The sequence below is a fragment of the Manihot esculenta genome, chromosome 7 (assembly GCF_001659605.2).
Source record: "Manihot esculenta cultivar AM560-2 chromosome 7, M.esculenta_v8, whole genome shotgun sequence".
NCBI classification, from domain to species: Eukaryota; Viridiplantae; Streptophyta; class Magnoliopsida; order Malpighiales; family Euphorbiaceae; genus Manihot; species Manihot esculenta.
This window is the reverse complement of record NC_035167.2, coordinates 19086004-19091650: the sequence shown is the minus strand read 5'-3', so window position 1 is coordinate 19091650 and position 5647 is coordinate 19086004.

Below are 5647 nucleotides of genomic sequence, written 5' to 3'. Positions count from 1 at the left end.
CAATAGAACTAATTGAAAGCACAAGTGAAAGCAAGTAATCAAAGAGAAATAGAAACAAGTGCAAGGAAAGTAAAAAAAAAGGGGTTTTTGAGATTGATTTTTCTAACAACTATTGAAAGCAATTAAAACAACAAGTAATCAAAATAAAACAAGAAATCAATATGAGAAAAGTCTAGTTGAAGATATGGATCCACTTTTGTAACGACCCGAAAATCGGACCGCTACCGGCGCTAGGATCCAGGTCGGCTTAAGGCCGCCGGGACCCGTAACAAGCCTGACATGAAACCTGAAAACCTGTATAATCCCATATATGATCAACAACATGCATAAAAATTTAAAACTTTTCTTTCCATATACATCAACCAAACTCAACCTGTGCATGCACTGTACATAAACATAATCATAATCCTGATCCCTCAGTAGGATCTCATCAATGCCCCAATGGGCGATACATCATGAGTTGAGTTGGTTTGCATAATCATCATAACTTTGGTTGTTTGGGTTGATCATTGAAACATGGTTATCTTGATTGATTCAATAGGTTGGTTATGGGGGTGGAAGACGCTTCTCACCACCATGTCTTTCCTTATGAACAAACTGATTAGGGAACGTCCTCTAACCAATTACTAATCAACAAATTGCCAAGGAACGTCCTTGGGCCATAGGCATCAAAACAATTGCCAATTGCATGAAGAACAAGAAAGATCCAAACCCTAGCTACTCAAACGCATGAGATGTTGCTAGATCATGCAATTTCTTGGGTTTTTACACCAAGTGTTCTATGGACAGAATATTTCCAGCAATTACGGACTAACAAATATCCTAATCCAACAATTAATTAACTTTGCAATCAAGAATCAAGTGGCCAATTTGATCAAAACAACAAAGCAATCTTGGAATCAAAGCACAATTGCATGAATATTGAATAAACCAAAATCAAACACTTTATGTTCAGATCTCACAACCTTTTAAACAACCTTAGTTTCAACCAAACTTCAACTAGAAAGAAGGTTTCAGCCACTCATGGCTGAACCAAAACAGAAAATTAAAGAAAAGAAGAAAGAAGAACCGAAATTGAGGGGAGAAGCCCCTTGGAGTGTGGCTGCCCTTGCTTGGCCGAATTTGGAGAGTTCAATTCTCCTTCTTCTTGTGTTCTTGAGGCCTTTAAATAGGTGTTGAGAGGCTGCCCAAGGTCCCTTGACAGCTCATGGATCTTTTAGAGACTTCCTAAAGTGCCCTTGGTTGAACATGTGCCTTCTTTGTGCATGTGCTAAGGCAAAAACGTGGAGCATGTTTTTGAATTGCAAGTGGGGGCTCTTTGGTCTTTTAATTACTGCCCAAGATCTTCAAGATGTTGCCTAAAGAGTTAAGAGGTTGCCCATGCACTAATAAGGAAGGTGGAGCCTCCTTTTGAATTTTGAATGTTGAATGTGCATGGCATGAAGTGGGAAACATGTGATCTTCAAGATTTGGCTTCTTGAATGAGCTGGATCTTGAAATCCAATATCTAAATATGAATCTTGGAGATTTAAATTTCAAAATACTTTCCTTCTTTGGCTCTTCAATTATGGCAACTTGAGATATGGCTTCTTGAATAAGGAAAAGGCAACTTGCTGATTTGAAATTCGAATTTCAAATTGCTTTGGCTGAATGTTCTTTCCTTTTTTGCCACTTTCCTTATTTAGAACTTTCCATATTTAGCTTGACTTGAATTCAACTTGGCAGGCTTGCTCTCTTTTGCTCCAAATAAGGCAGTTTTAGGGGTATTTTCTCCAAAATGTCCTTTTACACCATTTTCTGCAAAACAATGCCAAGAGCACTAAATTAAGCAGAAATCATGTAAATAATTATCAATAATATCAAGATAAAAAGGACTAAAATATGTTCTATCAGCTCCAAAAATTAATTATATAGGAGAATTCTTTCTTGCTTTGTTGGATAGAAATATTTTAGGTTCTATATTTGATTTGTTTTGTAGTAATTTAAATTCTTATATTTTGATCTAAATTGTCTATTTCTCAATTCTTGTTTGCTAATTTTTTTTTTTTGTCTTGCCATCTTTGTTTCCCTTACACTGTTAGGGTATCATTTAAATGTGATTACACTCTAAATTGATATAATCAAGTAGTACATAGTCTTGTCTTTATGCTACCATCTATTTTTATCTTGTTTCTTCTTTCTAATGTGTTTGAACTTACTTTTCTTTATTATGAATTTTAGTTGTTAGATTGGCCTAAGTTCTGAAGTTCAATTGGAGGAGTTGGAAAGATTGGTAAAAGAGTGCAAACACGTGAAGGAGTGCCTTGTGACTCGCGGTTGTCGAAGCAGGTCAAAAATAACCTTTCCAGTTATCAACAATATTAATACTGTAGATAGTGGTAAAGGATCAAATCCACAGAGAATTGAAAACTTATTTATCTTTTTCTTAACAAGACCAAGAGACTAAACCGAATGAGAAACTGAAAGCAAGCAACTGAAAGTAGAATAAAAATAAAGTGCAATGAAAATAAAATGGGGGGTTTTGAGATTGATTTGATTAAGCAACTACTGAAAGCAATTAAATAAGCGAATAATGAAAATAAAAGGGAAATCAATATGAGAAAGGTCTAGTTGAAGAGTTGGATCCACTTCAGTTGTTTGGATTGATCACTGAAACTTATGTTCTTTTGATTGATTCAATATATTAGTTATGGAGATGGAAAATGCTTCTCACCACCATATCTCTCCTTATGATTAAACCAATTAGGGAACGTCCTCTAACTAATTACTAATTAACAATTTGCCAAGGAACGTCCTTGGGCCTTAGGCATCAAAACAATTGTTAATTGCATGAAGAGATAGAGAGATCCAATCCTAGCTACTCAAACGCATGAGATGTTGCTAGATCATACAATTTCCTTAGTTGTTACATCAAGTGTTCTTATGTTTGAATAATTCAAGCAATTACAGACTTAAAATTATCCAAACTAACAATATATTACCTTGCAATCAAGAATCAAGTGGCCAATTTGATCAAAACAACAAAGCAATAATAGATTTAAGCACCAAATTGTATGAATATTGAACAAACCAAAGACAAACAGTTTATGTTTAGATCTCACAATCCATAAAACAACTTAAGTTTCAACCAATCTTCAACTAGAATAAAAGGTTTCAGCCATTCATGGCAGAACTAAAACAGAAAATAAAAGAAAAGAACAAGAGATGAAGAACCGGATTGGGGATGGGAAAGGGAGAGCGCCGGCCACTTCTCCTAGTCTTGGCCGAATGGTGGTGCTGTCTTCATTGGGGTGTGCGGCAGCCCTTAAGGTCCTTTAAATATGATTTGTGTGTTGCCCTAACTGATGCTTACTGTCTAAGTTTGTCAAGATGCTGCCCAAGTGTCTTCAAGATACTGCCCAAGCTGCCCAAGTGGCTCCTTCACACTTTCCTTGCCGCCTATGCACAAATAAGGAAGGTGGAGCCTCTCTTTGCAATTTGAATTTTGAAGGTGCAAAGCATGAGGTGGCAAGCATGTGATCTTTGGACTTAGCTTCCTTAATAAGCTGGATTTTGAAATTCAAAATTTGAATATGAATCTTGAAGATTTGAAATTCAAAATACTTTCCTTATTTGGCTCTTCATTCATGGCAACTTGAGATTTGGCTTCTTGAATAAGGAAAAGGCTACTTGGAGATTTGAAATTTGAATTTCAAATTGCTTTGGCTAAATGCTCTTTCCTTATTTAGAACTTTCCTTATTTAGCTTCACTTGATTTCAACTTGGCAGGCTTGCTCTCCTTTGCTCCATTTAAGGTAGTTTTAGGGGTATTTTCTCTAAAATGTCTCTTTACACCATTTTCTGCAAAATAATATTAAAAGCACTAAATTAGACAGAAAATATGTAAATTAACATCATTAATATCATGATAAAATGGGCTAAATTATGCTCTATCAAATACCCCCACACCTAGCCTTTTGCTTGTCCTCAAGGAAATAAACATAGTCAAACAAGCTTTCTTTTCTACTTGATCCTTATTTTCACTTAAACTCTTACTCAAGACACCTATTTTGAATCATTGCAGTGAAGAATATATGCATGAAGATTACTCACCTTCTTTCCTTGTTTCCCTTTACTTACCATGGCTAGGATTTATTTTACTCAAGAGAGAGATTATACATGCGCATGTTTTGTTCAATTAAGACTTTTTCTAGCTTTTAGAGTGATTTGCCCTTACCTTGAAGTTCTTTATTCAGCCTTTTGCACTTAAATTTTGCTTGAAAAAGTCACCAACCTTTTGACATGAAGGTACATATTGGTGATACCCACCCCCAGTTACTCAGTTGGTCACCTGTCCAAATGGCTACTAGCTCTGTTCATAGTCTTTCAACTATTGGAACAGTTTTCAATTTGTGCTCATGAAGTCTTTGCCATTGCCGAATTTCTTTAATCAATGCATTGGGCAAATCAACACCAATTGCTAAAACAAGTCATGTTAAGTTCATTCACATAAATTTCAATTCATTCTCTCTAATGAGTGTCATCAATACATTTTTCACCATGGCAAGCTCAAAGATTCAATTTAAAAGGTAATTCTCAAACATGAATATAAATCACTGCAATTGATTCAACATAAGTTTAAAGAGTCATCACATCAATGGGGTCATGGAAAGAAAAGCTCATCTAACATAGTTCATAAGTTTGAGTAGAACAAATCAAAAAGAAGAAGATCGTGGTTGTGTGTGTTATTAAAAGCATAAATGAAAACAAACTAAAAGAAAAAAAATCGCATAAACTGAACGGAAGAAAAAATCGCAATTCTGAAAGGAAAAAGAAAAAATTTCGCAGAAAGCTGAAAGAAGAAGAAGAAGAAGAAGAAGAAGAAGAAGAAGAAGAAGAAGAAAGATAGATATGCACCCCCACATCTAAATCATGCATTGTCCTCATTGTATAAGAAAATAAAAGAGCAAAGGAAACTGAGTACTCCCCTGGGATGTGGTGTGCATGGTGCGATCCATTTAGGCTGAATGAGTGACGATCAGATGTTCGTCTGGGAAGTCTTCCTTGACTGGACATGGCGCAGAGTTAGATGGAAGCCGGCTCAAGTGATCAACCACTAGATTCTCCTTTCCTTTCTTGTCCCTTATTTCCATATCGAATTCTTGTAACAACAGAATCCACTGAATGAGTCTCGATTTTGCCTCCTTTTTTTTTTATCAGATATCGCAAGGCTGCATGGTCAGAATAGATGATGACTTTAGTCCCCAGGAGGTATGGTCTGAACTTCTCTAAGCCAAATACAACAGCCAAGAGCTCATTTTATGTTGTTGAGTAGTTGCTTTGGGCAGCATCCAATGTGCGAGATGCATAGCGAATCACGTGGGGTGAGTTTCCCACACGTTGTCCCAAGACTGCCCCCACTGAATAGTTGCTTGCATCACACATGATTTCAAAGGGTAAGTTCCAATCAGGTGCCTGAATGATTGGTGCAGTCACCAGTAATTCCTTTATTAGATCAAATGCTCTTTTGCAACCTGCATCAAAATCAAATTTCATATCTTGTTCGAGCAATTTACATAATGGCTGTGTGATTTTGGAGAAATCTTTTATGAATCTCCTGTAGAATCCTGCATGACCAAGGAAAGAACAGATTTCTTTAACAGTTGTA